The following is a 17766-nucleotide window of genomic DNA, read 5'->3' on the forward strand; positions in this document are numbered from 1 at the left end:
ATACTAACAAAATAAAATAGAATAAATATGTACAAATAAATTAAATAAATAGAGTAAAAAAATATGTACAAACATATATGCATATATACAGGTGCTGTGGGGAAGGGAGGGAGGTAAGATGGGGGGATGGAGAGGGGGACGAGGGGGAGAGGAAGGAAGGGGCTCAGTCTGGGAAGGCCTCCTGGAGGAGGTGAGCTCTCAGCAGGGCCTTGAAGGGAGGAAGAGAGCTAGCTTGGCGGATGGGCAGAGGGAGGGCATTCCAGGCCCGGGGGAATGTTGCCAGTGTTGCCAATTTGTTGCCAATTTGTACTTCCCAAGCGCTTAGTACAGTGCTCTGCACATAGTAAGCACTCAATAAATACGATTGATTGATTGTATCTACCCCAGCACTTAGTATAGTGCCTGGCTCCCAGTAAACACTTAACAAATCTTGTCGATGCTGATGCCATTTGAAAATAGATTGCTCTAGTCATAACTGTTTTTATGTCTATCTTCCCCACTAGTCTATAAACTCTGTGTGGTCAGGGAATATGCCACATCTTTATTCTCTACTTGTTGGGGAAGGGAGGAGGGAGAGGAGCCTTCAAAAGGGGCTGCACCATGTACTAAACAGCTGGGACAGCCATTCTGATCCCTTCTCCATTGGATCGCCAAACAGGGGAGAGGAAGAGGGTGGTGGGTCCTCAGGCCTCAGAGGCATCCACTGAGGGTGGTGTGCAAGGGACAACCTCCCTCAGCCCAGGTCTGGATGACCCAGGATAGACAAACCTCCCTTGGATGTTTGCCCCTGGTGCCCTAATCAGTCCTGCTGGTAACATGCACCATTTTGTACATATTAGCCAATTCCACCCAGTCTGAGATTATTTGTCCAGAAGGAACCCGGACTCCCCCCCCCGCCCTCTCTCCCTCACCCACCCGCATATGTTCCAAAGATATCCGGCTTCCCTTCCAGGACTATATGAACTCTGCTACCATGTCTAAACTGCAGTTCTCAGCAGCAGACATCACAAAGGAGGGAAGCTCGATGTTGAAAATGAAAAAAGTGGATGGCCATAAAAATGCCTGACTGTATCAGTTCCAGACAGGGGACAAGCCAGCTAAAAGCTGGACTGTCCAGTGTAAAACCAGACAAATGGCTACACTAATCTCAAGGGTGAAACTCAGAGGCAGGAACCTGGATGGAATGATCCCTGCTGCCAATCCCTTCCAGGTCTTTCATTCTTTGTTCCCTTGCTCTAAGCTTCAGTTTCCTCTTGCATGAAGCTGGAGATAGCCCACAGGAGAGGCCTTCCAGGAGCATGGCAGAACTAACAATTGTCAGGAGCCAGTCTTCTTGCAAGCAACAGTTGTAGTATCCCAGTAGCTCTGGGACCCTGCAGGGCAGCAGGGTGTGAGTCACAGCTGCTACTAATCATCATCATCATCAATCGTATTTATTGAGCGCTTACTGTGTGCAGAGCACTGTACTAAGCACTTGGGAAGTACAAATTGGCAACATATAGAGACAGTCCCTGCCCAACAGTGGGCTCACAGTCTACTAATGCCCCTCTCCTGACTCTCTCTTCCTACTGGAGGTAGGAGGGAATATGGGGTAGGAAGAGGGGATTGCACCAAGAACATGAAACGGCCTCTGCCTAAATAGTGAGACCGAGAGTTATATTAATGTCTGTCTCCACCTCCAGACTGTAAGCTCATTGTAGGCAGGGAAAGTACCAACTCCATTGCATTGTGCTTTCCCAAGCCCTCAGTACAGTGTTCTGCACACAGTAAGCACTCAATAAATACCATTGATTGATTGATTGACTGAGGGGCATGCTTTACGTCACTGGAGAATTCCACCCAGTTAATCCGAAGAATTGGCAGAACAGCTCCATGGCCTGAATTGCTCAGAGCCATGAGTTTACACTGGCTTCAAAGTTCAAGCCTCCTATGCTCAGAACCATCTGAGATCGAACATTAAAGAAGCTCTGCCTGCCATCTGCATTAAGTAAACAAGTTCCTACTGGGATTAAAGTCCTTTAGAACCGTGTCAGGATTCAGAATTACATTCAGTTACAACAAGGTGTCATTTTCTCTGTTACGTGCTGCATCTTGCTATATACCAAATACATAGTTACCTGATTGACTCTCATCTTTCCAGCAGGCAGGAAAATGACCACAATCTTTGGAATGGTTTCTGAGGCCGGATATTGTGCCTGGTAATCATGTTTGGAAAATGGACACCCAAACACTGGTGAGGGATGGTGAGGGAAATATGGAAGCGTGGACCTAGGAATCACTGATTCCATGGGCACATCATAGTCCAGTTCGCATAACCAACTTTATTAGGGGGCGGGGGAGGCTGGTGGGGTGAATATCAAATGTCGAAAGGTCACGGATCCAACTGCAGAGATGACATGGAAGGGAGAGCAAGCCCAGGAAAAGATGGTTTAATCTAGGAAAGCCTTTTGGAAAAGATGTGACCTTAATAATGCTTTGAAGGTGGAGAGAATGATAGTCTGGCATACATGGAAGGGAAAGGAGTTCCAGACTAGAGGGAGGATGTGAGAAAAGGATCGGTGGCGAGATAGATGAGATCTGGTCACAGTGTTTGGGTTAAGCACTACAAGGTTATGCACTCAGTAAGTGCTCAAAAAATATCACTGATGATGAGAAAGCCTTTCTTGGGAAGGTCTTGATTAGAGTCCCACTTGAATGACATGTAGATGTTTGCGTATAATTTGGTCCAATGTTCTTTGACTTTTTATCTTTTTTTTTCTATTCAGCAATCCCTCAATATGCACTCAGGAATTTAGTGACCATAGTGAATGAACGCTGAAATGCCCTGGGAACTATGAGAGGTGGGAGTGGGTGTGGGGCAGTGGTGAGTGGTGTAGCAGATCCAGGACGAATTTCACTCCTTCCCTCTTGCGGGTGGTGAAGAACTCCTGTAATGATAACTATGGGATTTATTAAGCACTCATTCTGTGCCAAGTACTGTACAAAACCCTGGATTAGGTGAAAAGCAGCATGGCCTAGTGGAAAGAGCACAGACCTAGGAGTCAGAGGACCTGGGTTATAGTATGTTGCCGACTTGCACTTCCCAAGCGCATAGTACAGTGCTCTGCACACAGTAAGCGCTCAATAAATATGATTGAATGAATGAATATTCCCAGCTCTGCCAATTGCTAGCTTTTGACTTGGGCAAGTCACTTAACTTCTCTGTGGTTCAGATCTCCTGTTGTCCCTCCTACTTAGACTGTGAGCCTCATGCGGGACAGGGACTGAGTTCAACTTAATAAACTCATATCTACCCCAGCACTCAGAACAGCGTTCGACACGCAGAAAGCACATAACAAATACCATAAAAAAGGTAATCAGTCCTTATCCCACTCTTATTCTGGAGGATGATCCTTTTACCCCCAGCAAAAGTGCGGGGGAACTGAGCCAGAAGAGCCGCCTCCTCTTCAGTCTGCCACCTTCCCATTTTCAATCCAGTTATAGTCCATTCTTTGAGATATCAATAGGGGAAGCAATTACTTACATTCAAGGTGGAACAAATTCAGCTCTAGGGAGTCAGCAAAGAATTCTGGGGTGGTTCACTGGGGCTCCTCCATTAATGTCTGGCTGAGGGTGGCCACAAACCTCTCACAGGAGAGCAGGGAGCTGAACCAGACCCTCCTGCCCATACGGCCACTTGTGGGCAAATATGAACAATTTACAGCTAGTTGCACTCTTTCAGTGATTTATATTTGGAGGGAACAAAAGTAGATAAAACATTTTGGCTTCAGGGTTTTCGTTTATTTGTTGGTTTGTGGCTTAATTCCGGGCAGACCAGAGAAATCGCCATTGATTCAGGACTGAAGAGAGGGGTCATGGATCAATTGATCAGTGGTGCTTACTGAATGCTTACTGTGTGCAGGGCACAGTACTAAGAGCTTGAGAGAGTACAAAACAATAGAGTTGGTAAGGTATGAACCCTACCCACGAGGAGCTTGCAGACCAATTACAGCTAGGGAAAGCGGTGGAGTGTAATATGTTCAGAAATGTTGTGTGATGAAGGAGAGGGGAATATCAAAGCGCTTAAGAGCTACAAACGGAAGTGGATAGGCGACACAGAAACTAGAGCAGATTGTGTGACCTTTCCACCAGCCTTCCTAGGACACTGGGGCTCCTTTAATAATAATAATAATGATGGTATTTGTTAAGCACTGACTATGTGCGAAGCACTGTTCTAAACGCTGGGGGGATACAAGGGGATCAGGTTGTCCCACTTGGGGCTCACAATCTTAATCCCCATTTTACAGATGAGGGAACTGAGGCCCAGAGAAGTGAAGTGACTAGCCCGAAGTCACACAGCTGACAAGTGGCAGAGTCGGAATTTGAACCCATGGCCAGGGTTCAAATCTTTAGGGCTCTTGTGGGGTCTCCTCTAGACTGTAAGCTCGTTGTGAGCAGGGAAGGCATCTGTTATGCAGAGGAATGCAGGGAATGTGAGAAATCGCGTGACTTAGTGGATAGAGCATGGGACTGGAAATTAGAAGGTCATGGGTTCTAATCCCATCTCCGCCACGTGTCTGCTGTGTGACGTTGGGCAAGTCACTTCACTTCTCTGGGCCTCAGTTCCCTCATCTGTAAAATGGGGATTAAGAGTGTGAGCCCCATGTGGGACAGGGACTGTATCTAACCTGATTAACTTGGATCCACCCCGGTGTTTAGCACATGGATAAACACGATTGACTTACTGACTGTATCTCTGGGGCCAAGGCTGAGGCTGGAGCCAATGAGGAGAGGCCATCAATAAAGATGGGGGAGAAGTGACTGGATCCAGGATGGGCCTCGCTGACCACCTGTTGTGGTTGGAACAACGGTTTCCCTCACATAGTCTGGAATCATTTCCATAGGTTGGAAAAATAAGGGACTTTGAAAAGCAGAGGATCACACCAGGTGGAACATCCGTCATCCAAAGAGTAAGTCACGAGTGGCAGCTTAATCCCTCTCAGTGTAAGGATTTTGCAGACGTGGGTAAAGGAGGGGTGGGGATAGTGAAGATGGGAATGCGTGTAGGTGGGGGGAGAACCGAGGCAGGACACCTGAGTAAATTTGCAATCGGGCAACAGGAGGAGGAAGGCACCAGGCGGATTTGGGGGTGGACTGATCGCAGGCATGTTTGCCGACCAAATTTGTGAGCAAAATCATCTCCTGCTTTCTCCTAGATCAGGTGGTAGACTAGTGATATCAGAGATGAATGACTCTGGGCTTTAGGGAATTTGGTTTCAAAACAAATCTGGAGCTGAAGTGGAAGGACTCAGCTCCAAACTCCTTGGCGTGGGACCAGTGGCAGTTTCTCAGTATAAAAGTAGACTTAGAGGCATCTGTCTTTTTCGGGGGTGTAGTCAGTGAGGAGAAAGGATTGGAGGAGTGTAACTTCTGCCTATCGCCTCTGTTTTGTAGACAGACAGAGAATGTTTGGAGCCATAAATCCAACCCTGACCATGTTCACCAGATATCTTTTTTTAAATGGGATAGAAGCAAAGAAGCACATTTGTAGCTGGAGTGTGATTGAAACATTGTGTATCTGCTTTATAAATGATGTCTGAATAAGCTTAATTTATTATCAGGGAATTTGTTAATCACTTACATGATGACAAACACTGTGCTGAGTGTTGGAGTAGTTACAAACCAGTCGGGTCACAGTCTCCTTTCTATATAAGGCTTATAATCTAGCCATCCCAGTGCTTAGTACAGTGCCTGGCACATAATAAGCACTTAAATACCACAGTTATTATTATTAATAAATAGGGAGAGGAGATATATTATCCTCATTTTACATATAAGTAAACTGAGGCACAGAGTTAGCTTCCCTGGGTGCAGGGAACCCACCCTCGGGGTTGGAGTGTGAGGATTGCAGTTTGCATTCAGTCATATTTGTTGAGCACTTATGGAATGCAGAGCACTGTACTAAGCGCTTGGAAGAGTACAATATAACAATGAACAGCCACATTCCCTGACCAAAACGAGCTTACAGTGTAGAGAATTAGCACCGTGTGTCTGGCAGGATCGGCTGTTCAGCCAACTTTGATTTTCTCGGAGCTAGGGGCGCGTGACCTAGGGGAAAGAGCCCAGAACCGGGAGTCAGGAGACCTGGCTTCTAACCCTTGCCTGCTGTGTGACCCTGGGAAGGTCACCTAGCTTCTCTGTGCCTCAGTTTCTTCATCTGCAAAATGGAGCCATTAAATTGCGAGCTAGATTGTGACTGATCTGGTAATCTTATGTCTTCCTCAATGTGTGGCATACCATAAGCTGCTGCTGCAGCTACTGCTACTACTATTATGACTATTCCTTTTATTACTACTACTGCCACTTCTACTACTCTTGGCAACAGTTGTATCTCGTGGAACTCCAACAAGGCCTGAGCACATTTGAATGGAGCGGGAACGGTCAAGACTTTGAGGGCATCTGCATGGAAAACAGGATCTCCATTGCTCGTGTCACTGAGAGACCAGGCATTCAAAGCAATAGCATCAGTCAGGGGTCCCAGGCTGATCCGGGATAATTCCCTGTCCTTGGGGAGCAGGGGCAGACTCACCGCCATGACCCCTCACAAACCCAGATGGTCAGGTCACAATACAGATCTCAGAATGTCTTCCTGGCACCTTCCCCTCCCTCAGCAAGGCTGGGGGAGCTTGTAAACAACCCGCCCTCAGCAAAGCGTGGTGAGAGAAGAAAGCTGTGGACCCTACACCCCCACCCAGCCGCTCCCGCTCCCTGCCCACCATCCGACCCCTCTAAAGTATTCAGGTACCTAATCACATGTAGACCTTACAATGATAGATGTTTTCAAAATAAAGGCTTTATATTTTGCCTTGGGATTTCACCCACGTGTCTTTACCCTTGATACTTTCCTTATGGACCTGACAAGTTTCCCTGATAAATGGTTTTGGGGTGGGCTTTTGAGGGTTTCTCTTTTTTTTCCGATCATGTTTTAAAATTAACTCCCAACTTCCCAGCCCCTAAGTTTACATAAAGCTCTCTCCGAAGCTGTCAGTGACATTCTTCTCTCCAAATCAAATGGACTCTACTTCAGCCTATTCCTCCTTGACCTCTCAGTTGCTTTTGACACTGTGGAAACCTCCCTAATCTTGAAAATGCCATTTAACTTTGTTTTGCTTTTTTTCTGACAGTTTCCTACTGGCTCTCTGCTTACCTCGTTGTTTGATCCTTCTCAGTCTCTTGCACTGGATCTTCCTCTGCCTCCCATCCCCTAACTGTGTGTATCCTTCATGTCTCTGTTCTGGTTCTCCTTCTATTCTTGTTATGTACATTCACTGAGGGAACTCTCTTACTCCCGTGGCTTCAACTCCCACCTCTGTGTGAAGATTCCCAAATCTACTTCATTAGCCCTCACATCTCTCTGCAAAGTAACATTTCCTTTTGCCTCCCAGATATTACTACCTGGAGACCCTGCCAGCACCTAAAGCTCAATATTTCAAAACTGGACTCCTTTTCTCCTTCTAATCCTCTCTTCCTTGAGGGCAAGGATCATGAACACAAATTATACTAATGTGCAACAGACAGTATAGCACTTTGCATTCACTAGGTGCTCAGTACTAGTGATTTAATACCAGATTTGCTAAATCAAATCCCTCTATTGAACTTCCAGTGGTTGGGGCTGTCACCAAAGGACCAGAAGTAACCATTTCTTGTGGGGAACGCAGATGTTGTTGAGTCAACTATGTTCTTCATGGGGGAAGTGGAAAGACAGGAAGGCTCATCCAGTTAAACTTGCTGAATGAGGGGATGGCAAAGGGGAAAAAAAATCCAATTCCCTGTGCCAGAATGCGGTTGAGATGTTACCACTCTTTGTCATTCCCGTGGACCGCCCCATCATTCTAAGTGTTTTCCTTTGAGGTCTGATTGATCCCAACTGGAACTCAACCGAGAAAAGTTTTCTGATTATTTTCCAATGTGAATTGGTTCCAACGGTTACTGGGTTGAACTGAATTGCATCAGAATAGCTTCAAACAAAAGTGAATCAGATGTGAAGATTGAAAAACTGGTTTGAAGCTCTTGAACCCTGGTGAGCAGGAAGTATCAACTACAGCGAATACACTCAGATTCTTCTGCCTCTAGCAGGAGCTGGGTAAGAACAAATCAAATGATTGAATGCTAAAAAGAGCAGAGTTTGAGGGACACACTTGCTGCTGGTTTGGGTCTAAGAAAACCTTTACACCTGAGTTATTTCCTGGAAACTGTGAGTGTTCGTATAGTGGAAGACCTAATATGCTATTATTGAGAGGCAGAGTCTAGTGGATAGAGCACAGCTGGGTCAGAAGAATCTGGGTTCTAATCCCAGCTCTGCCACTTGTCTGCTGTGTGACCTTAGGCAAGTCACTTAACTTCTCTGTGCCCCAGTTACCTCATCTGTAAAATGGAGATTAAGACAGTGAGCCCCATGTGGACCTTGGACTGTATTCAACCTGATTAGCTTGTATCTACCCCAGCATTTACTACGGGGCCTGGCACATAATAAACCCTTAACAAATACCAATAAACATTTAAAAAAATTGTTAGCTCTGTTAGTTGAGGATCTCTACATAAGAGCTCCAGGCATTCTATCTGACCAGAACAACTGAAAGAGAAATCCACAGGATATGGGCACATCTTACTGTCCTTACTAGTATCTTGCATCTTTCCCAGCTTGTACTGGTTGCTATTCAGGACAGGAGGCAATGGTGAGCACTCAGGGCCGGCAATTCATGTAATGCTTTCCTGACCAGAAAACTCAAAATGTGGCACGAGCACTCTAAAATAAAATGAAACATCCTTATATTTTAGTGTACCCTAAGTTCATTATGCTTACCTTCTTTGAGCCAAAACCATATGAGTATATTTTCTTACGTCATGCTCCCTGAGCATACCTTTCAGATGCTTCTGATGCCACATTTTTTTCTCACTACATCAGTGACTCGTCAAGTTGTTTTAAAATATCTAAAGTCACTTGGGTATAGATTATATAGATGGCTGAGGGCACAGGGTAGAGGGAGCCAGGGGAAAGTGGGGAAGAGAGAAGATAAAGGCAACATTAAATCAGAATGAAAGTACAACCCAAACAGTATTATTGTTTCCTACTAATGAGTGATACGGACAAGTTGGGAAAATTCCTGGGGTAGGTTAGATTTTTAGAATCTATAGAACCTTATATGACATTCTTTTCTTTTGTCCTGACCTACTTTAAAATCCATCACGCTCCACTGATGGACTAAATTGAAAGCTTTGGGTTGAGCTGACGCAGAACGGGTATTTTTCCTCAAGTGTGTGTCCTCATGCATGCTTTCCGATTGACCCAGAAGTCTCCCTCAGTTGACGACCATAGCCCAATGGGTCAGCAGCTCAGCCCTGCTTCCATTGCCTGCTTCCAACCTGCCTAGATGTTTTAGGCATACTCAGAACCCTCTGGGAAGATTGAGGTGGCAAAAAGGCAAGGTGGTGGTCACAGAAAAGCCCCAAATGTTATTTGTCAAGTAGGATGATGTGCTGACATCAACATACCCCCTGAGGAGCACCGGGGAGGAGGCGGACGGTGATGGTGGTGGTGCTCAAAGGTGGAATTAGTGGCCCATACCTCTAAAAACATTGATCCTGCCGCAGTTCCAGTTACGGATTACATTAGTGATCCCCTGCAGATTCAAGCAAAAAAATTGGAATTGTCTCCCTACTGTGCCGAAAAAAATCCCGCTAAAAAAAGGCTGTTTCTGTGCAGACAAGGCTAGTGAGAAAGTCCCAGGGCTTTGAAGTTTGGCCCCTACTGTTGTTTCCCAACACATGAGGAAGAGCTTCTTGACAATCAGGGTGATTAATCACTGGAATAGAATTCCGAGGGGGATTTCAGAATCCCCACCCTTGGAAATTTTTTTTAAAAAAGAATCTACAACCATCCGTCACGCACAGTTTAGGAATTCCCATGCCTGAAGGCAGGGGGCTGGACTAGGTGACCTCTCCCGGTCTCTTCCAACTCTAAAAGATTGCTGCTGTGGCAGGCATGACCTCTTTGAGCCCCCAGCCAGTCCCCATTAATCATGGTCACCGTGTTTGCCTCTGGGGCCAGAGTGACCATTATCTCTGCCAGCTGGGCTCAGCCTTGAATTTCATTCCTTGCAGCCTTTTTCTCTCCTGGTGTTTCAGGATTTATATCAATAGGATGGGTCAAAGTATGTGAGCTGTCATCTTCCCTCAAAAAGAGTTTTCAAAAATCCTAAGGCAGGGGAAAAGTGGTCTGGCCTGCAAAATTTACATTGGCCCCTCCTATCTCTCCCTGGGATGATTCCACCTCCTCCCCCTTACTGCCCTCTCCCTCTTCTCTACTCCCACTTCACTAGGAGTAGAGATTACAACATTAGCCTGCGGCAAATATTTTCAGGGTTCCCTCTGATACAGATTCCAATGAAAGCCAGACACATGGGGAATCTAAAGAAGAGGCAGATTACATATTGGTTCTTGAGGTCTACTGTCTTATTTCATTTAGACATGGTACATCATGGTAAATCATCTGTTGTTGATTTCCAAACAGAGGCATGAAGTCAGGGCATGCAGATCAAGCAGATCATGCAGTACATGACCATCCTGGAATCTAAAAATGTGGCCAATACCTCCTAAAATATGCAATTATTATTATGTGCATTTATTAGGCTTATGTTTTGAGGTGCTAAGGCAGTCCAATTATGTCTTATAACCCCATGTCATGTTGTTAGAAGCAGTGTGGCCTACTGGAAAGAGCCCGAGCCTGTGAATCAGGGGACCCGAGTTGTAATCCCAACTCTGCCATTTGCCTGCCGTGTGACCTTGTGCAAGTCACTTAACTTCTCTGGGCCTCAGGTTCCTCAATTCTCAAGTGGGAATTAAATCCTACTCCCTCATACTTGGACTATGAGCCCAAAGTAGGAAAGGGACTGTGTTCAATCTGATTAACTTATACCTACTACCTACCCCAGCGCTTGACCCTTAGGAAGCACTTTACAAATACCATAGCAATAACGCCTAAATAATATGTGAATTCTAATTATTCAACACTACCTTGTTTTTTTGCAAGATGTCAAAACAATGACTTATAAGTACAGCGCTAGTCATGCTAAATTAAATTAGCTTACGGTATGCACAGAAATGGTGTAGGCCGAGTGGTGCTGATGTCCTGGGATGGAGAAAGCCTGGAACCAGGTAGCCTGCTCTTTAAGCAGCTGCAAAATCACCATGAAAGGTGGCAAAGGGAAGAGTAGGGGAAGTAAGGGGGAATAAAAGGGAATGAAAATAGGATCCCAGAGTAATACCTGAAGATGCTAGATAATCAACAATGATTAGGAAGCTAGGCGAACCCCTATTGTACGATAATGTTATTTGTTTTGAGTTGAGGTCATTTTTCCCGTAAAGTTACATTCTTGAAGAACCTCTCGTTAGGGAAAACTTGCATTATAACATTCCCATTTTTTCCTCCACCACCCACATGCATACAACTGTTGCTTTGGACCTGCCATCACATTCTATCCAGGCAGATGGCATGTTGTTGGAAGAACGATCCCTAACTCCCAGTCAATCAATCAGTCATATTTATTGAAGCTTACTTCAAGTAGAGCACTGTATTAAGCACTTGGGAGAGATATTGCAATATAACAAGAGTTTGCAAACATGTTCCCTGCCTACAGCGAGTTTCCAGTCTAGAGGTAATTCCCCAGTGGTGTTCTTTTGATAAGTGATGGAGGCCAGATGTTACAGGAGAATGGACCTTGCTACCTGATGTGTTGGGATGTGGTTACTTTTGTGTTGTTTGATTGAAATTAAAATCCCTCCCTCCCTGAGTTCATGGCATCCGCTAGAGTATGCTTTCAGGTAGGCTGACATTCTGCTGTGCTGAAGTCTGGAGTCCACCCACCAGCATCTCCTCAACTTTTTTTCTTTTTTTCTCATTGTAATTCAGAACAGAAAGTATGACCTAGTGGAAAGAGTGCAGGGATGGAAGTTCGAGGATCTGGATTCTAATTCTGGCTCTGCCACACTTGCCTACTGTGTAAACTTGGGGAACTTGTTTAATTTTTTCTGGGCCTCAGTTTCCTCATCTGTAAAATGGGGATTCAGTGCCCGTCCTCTCTCCTATGTAGACTTGAGCCCCATGTGGGCCTGGGACTGTGTCTGATTTACATAAAATGAATCTACCCCCATGGTTAGTACAGTGCTTGGCACATAATAAGCGTTTAATAAATGCAACATTTATTATTATTAATTGTGGCATTTGTTAAGTACTTACTATGTGCCAAGCACTGTACTAAGTGGTAGGGTAGATAAGATCAGACACAGTCCCTGTACCGCATAATAATAATAATAATTGTAACATTCATTAAGCAGTTACTGTGTGCCAAGCACTGAACTAAGCACTGGGGTAGAAACAAGATAATCAGGTCCCATGTGGAGCTCACAGTCCAAGTAGGAGAGAGAACAAATATTGAATCTCCATTTTACAGATGAGAGAACTGAGGCCCAGAGAAGAGTAGTAATTTGCCCAAGGTCACCCGACAAAAAAGTTGTTAAGCCACGGAACTCATGGTCTAAAGTGAAGGGAGAACAGGTATTGAATCCCATTTCACAGTTGAGGTAATTGAGACACTGAGAACTTAAGTGACTGACCCAGGGTCACTCAGCAGTCATGTGGCAGAGCTGAGATTAGAACCCAGGTCCTCCGACTCCCAAGTTGGTGCCTTTTTCCACGAGGCTGGCTTGCAGATAATATTGACAGATGTCCAGTTCTTAGCCAATCCCGCGCCACCCGGCTACCTAACAGGTTGATTTTCCCTCTGTTTAGCTGCGGTTCTTCACCAGGATCTCCCCCTTTTAGACTGTGAGCCCACTGTTGGGTAGGGACTGTCTCTATATGTTGCCAACTTGTACTTCCCAAGCGCTCAGTACAGTGCTCTGCACACAGTAAGCGCTCAATAAATACGATTGATTGATCTAGGAGATTATGAAGTTTGGAACTTTTTTCTCCAGAACGCTTTGGGAAGCAAGGGCTGTAAGCCGGTGTCTCCCTGCAACGTTCCCCTTGCCCTCTTCATCCACACCGCATGCTCACCTCCTACTTTCCGTCGGACTCTATGCCCCACGAGGGATAGAAGCAGAGAGAAGCAGCGTGGCTCAATGGAAAGAGCATGGGCTTCGGAGTCAGAGGTCATGGGTTCAAATCCCGGCTCTGCCAATTGTCAGCTGTGTGACTTTGGGCAAGTCACTTCGCTTCTCTGGGCCTCAGTTACCTCATCCGTAAAATGGGGATTAAGATTGTGAGCCCCACGTGGGACAACCTGATCGCCTTGTATCCCCCCCAGCACTTAGAACAGTGCTTTGCACATAGTAAGTGCTTAACAAATACAATCATTATTATTATTATTATCTCAACTGAACATACCACGGAACTGGGCGGCCTCATATGCTGCTTTATTTTTCCCAGGCGTCATCACCCGGAAAAAACACTAGAGGGCAGCAGTTGATCACAGATGACCTTCTCAGGTCCTGATGCCCCACTGAGGAAGGAATTGATGCTTCCCTTCAAGTTACCATCCTTTTCAGTGGAGATATAAAAATGGCCATTTAGCACATTAATATCCATTCACTTCCAATGTCTCTCTTCCCCTCACTCGCTGGCTTAACGTGGATCTTGGTGCTCAGACATCCCCAGGCCCGCAGCCGGAATGGGGTGTAGGTCTCCTCCACTGGATCGCAAGCTCCTTGAGGGCCGGGGATGTATCATCATCATCATCATCATCAATCGTATTTATTGAGCGCTTACTATGTGCAGAGCACCGCACTAAGCGCTTGGGAAGTACAAATTGGCGACATATAGAGACAGTCCCTACCCAACAGTGGGCTCACAGTCTAAAAGGGGGAGACAGAGAACAAAACCAAACATACTAACAAAATAAAATAAATAGAATAGATGGGTACAAATAAAATAAATAAATAAATAAATAGAGTAAAAAATATGTACAAACATATATACATATATACAGGTGCTGTGGGGAAGGGAAGGAGGTAAGATGGGGGGGATGGAGAGGGGGATGATGGGGAGAGGAAGGAAGGGGCTCAGTCTGGGAAGGCCTCCTGGAGGAGGTGAGCTCTCAGCAGGGCCTTGAAGGGAGGAAGAGAGCTGCTACTACTACTACTACTACTACTACTACTACTACTACTAGAATGTATCTACTTATTGTACTCTATCAAGTTCTTAGTACAGTGCTCTGCACATGATAAGCGCTTAGTACAGTGCTAAGCGCTTAGTACAGTGCTCTGCACATGGTAAGCGCTCAATAAATACGATTGATGATGATAAGCGCTCAGTAGAGCTCGTTGATTCTTAGGGATTTGGTGGCTCCTGAACATTTCCCTCACAACAGAGAGAAGCAGCGTGGTTCAGGGGAAAGAGCCCGGGCTTGGGAGTCAGAGGTCATGGGTTCTAATCCCAGCTCCGCCACTTGTCAGCTGTGTGACTTGGGGCAAGTCACTTATCTTCTCTGTGCCTCAGTTCCCTCATCTGTAAAATGGGGATGAGGACTGTGAGCCCCACGTGGGACAAGCTGATCACCTTGTATCCTCACCAGCGCTTAGAACAGTGCTTTGCACATACTAAGCACTTAACACATACCATTATTATTATTATTATTGTTATTATTTCCCTAGCCAGCCAGGCAGTTACCCCCACCCCCAGACCGAGCCCATGAAGCCTTGGTCCTGGGTGCCTGCTCTGGACCTTTTGTCCCTTAGCAGGTGACTTTGCTGTCCCAGATTAGAGAAGCTGAGGGTCTGAACAATATAAGACCTCTAAGATGTGACCCCTGAATACTGGCCGCCCCAAGAAAGACATCCCCCTCCCCACCCTCAGTCACCACCCTTAAATTGTCTCTGCTTTTCACCTGCATTCATACGTGGACAGTTGCCCCAGGAGAGAATCAACAGGGCTCCCGGCACAGGGTACAGGCTGGGAACTGGGAGGGAAGGGCCCAGCAGTTCACTTCCAAGGATCAAAACAAAGAAGGTCAAAGAAAAGGGGAATGTCAGAAGGAAGGGGGAAGCCTAGGTCACCTGAAAGCCGAATGAGACATTTGGAAGCCCCACATTAAGCACTTGGAAATATACACTGTAAAGTCAAACACACGACCCCTGCCCTGCAAGAGGTTACACTCCCAGTGGGAGAGGCAGGGTGAAACAGACCACATTCACTCAGTGGGAGCAGTATAAGAAACTAACTGGTAACAATGAATGGAGAAACAGCATGGCCTGGTGGATCGAGCACAGACCTGAGAGTCAAAAGACCTGGATTCTAATCCTGGCTCTGTCAGTTGCTCGCTGTGTGATCTAGGGCAAGTTACTTAACTTCTCTATGCCTCAGTTCCTTCAACTGTGAAATCGGGATTAAATACCTGTGGTCCCTCCTACTTAGACTATGAGCCCCTGACAGGACAGGGATCGTATCCAACCTAATTAACTTCTACCTACCCCAGAACTTATTACAGTGTTTGATGCCATAAAATAGATAAATCAGTGAATTAAAAATTGAATAAATGAGTGCAAGAAAGAAACGATTCCCCCATAAGAGTGACTGATGAGATAATGTGATTCCAGCAAGGTAGAGATTCATTGAAAATGCCTCCTGGAGCACATGGCTTTGACATTTGGGAGGGCCATGAATTGGCAAATTTAATTTCCCCCTGCCACTCCTCCCCCTCCCTTTCCTCTCCACCCTTCCATTCTATCCCCAATCCCAGCTCATTACATCCCCCTCCCAAAGGGAAATGTCAAAGTCAGGATGAACATGGTCAAAGGTGGGATACCCTCCTTTCCCACGAAGCACTGAAGTTTCTCTACCAGAGCTAGGAAGAGGCCCTGCCTGCTTAGTTACACCTGGCTGAAGTTTAGAGAAGCAGCGTGGCTCGGTGGAAAGAACACGGGCTTTGGAGTCAGAGGTCATGGGTTCGAATCCTGGCTCTGCCACGTGTCTGCTGTGTGACCTTGGGCAAGTCACTTAACTTCTCTGAGCCTCAGTTACCTCATCTGTAAAATGGGGATTGAGACTGTGAGCCCCACATGGGACAACCTGATCACTTTGTATCCCCCCCAGCGCTTAGAACAGTGCAGTGCACATAGTAAGCGCTTTACAAATGCCAACATTATTATTATTATTATTATTGTTATTATTATTATTATTATAACCAGCAGAGATCTCATGACTCTCGAGTAAAGGGGCTGAGCAGCAACAGCAAGAGGCAGGAGTAAATATTAAAGATATGATCAATATTTATTGAGCACCTATTGTATGCAGAGTACTGTACTAAATGTTCAGAAGAGGACAATATTGTTGGTAGACACAATTCATGCCCTCCAGGAGCTTACAGTCCCTAGTTGATCCATTTGATCCATCATTTTCCTGCTCCCCAAATTCACGCCCCTTTCCAAGTGGGAAGTGAGGTGGGTCAAATAGGATAGTGACTGCAGAATTCTGAAGACAGAATATTAGGCAGGTTGGACCATTACATTGGCGTGGCCTGGAATAGTGCTGCTCATGTGCACCCCTCTCCTCTTACCTTCTGCCTCGTTAATCAATTAATCAATCAGTTGTATTTATTGAGTGCTTACTGTAAGAAATGCTTGGGAGCATTTATACAATATAACAGAGTTGGTAGACATGTTTCCTGCCACAATGACCTTACAGTGTAGAGGGGAAGATCGACCTTGGTATAAATAAATAGATTATGGATATGTACTTAAGCGCTGTGGGGCTGAGGGAGGGGTAAATAAAGGGTGCAAATCCAAGTGCAAGGGTGACAGAGAAGGGAATGAGAGAAGTGGAAATCGGGGCTTAGTCAGGGAAGGCCTCTGGAAGATGTGCCAAGCTCATTGTGGGCGGGGAATGTGTCTGTTTATTGTACTCTCCTAAATGCTTAGTACAGTGCTCTGCACACAATGAGCACTCAATAAATACGACTGATGGAATGAATGAATAAGACTTTGAAGGTGGACAGTGTGATCTTCTGTCAGATATGAAGAAATAAAGCGTTTCAGGCCAGCGACAAGAGATAGATGAGATTGAGGTACAGTGAGTAGGTTGTTACTAACCCGATTTCTGGTTATCTATGGGGAGGAAGTGAATGGGGCCTCCAGGGGGCCAGGCCTAGAAGGTGGGTGGGGGCCAGACCAGAACAAGATGGGGGCAGGGAGAGGAGAAGGAGGAAGGGGAAAAGAGAGAGGGAGAATCAATCATATTTATTGAGTGCTTACTGTGTGCAGGGCACTGGACTAAGGGCTTGGGACACTACAATACAATATAGATGGAAGACACATTCCCTGCCTACAGTGATAGGGAAAGAGGCGAGGGCACCCATCTTCCCCACTGCTGCCACTACCACTCAGAGGGAAGCGGTGGTGACTTTTATGACCTTGTCCAGGAAGAGCCTGTGAACCACCAGTACCAGAAGCAGCGTGACTCAGTGGCAAGAGCATGGGCTTGGGAGTCAGAGGTTGTGGGTTTGAATCCCAGCCCCACCACTTATCAGCTGTGTGACTTTGGGTAAGTCACTTAACTTCTCTGTGCCTCAGTTCCCTCATCTGTAAAATGGGGATTAAGACTGGGAGCCCCACTTGGGACAACCTGATTAGCTTGTGTCTCCCCCAGCCCTTAGAACAGTGCTTGGCTCATAGTAAGCATTTAACAAGTACCATCATTATTATAATTATTATTACCACCCCTGCCCCTGCAGAAGC

The 17766-nt window shown here is 45.8% G+C and overlaps 1 protein-coding gene across 4 annotated transcripts in view; it reads left to right on the plus strand.

The window, feature by feature from the left end:
• The window catches only part of ASTN2 (astrotactin 2), an 854016-nt gene that overhangs the window by 577804 nt on the left and 258446 nt on the right, over positions 1 to 17766 (plus strand). The gene's annotated exons all lie outside the window — the stretch shown is intronic.

The sequence above is a fragment of the Tachyglossus aculeatus genome, chromosome 4, assembly GCF_015852505.1.
Source record: "Tachyglossus aculeatus isolate mTacAcu1 chromosome 4, mTacAcu1.pri, whole genome shotgun sequence".
In the NCBI taxonomy this organism is placed as follows: Eukaryota; Metazoa; Chordata; class Mammalia; order Monotremata; family Tachyglossidae; genus Tachyglossus; species Tachyglossus aculeatus.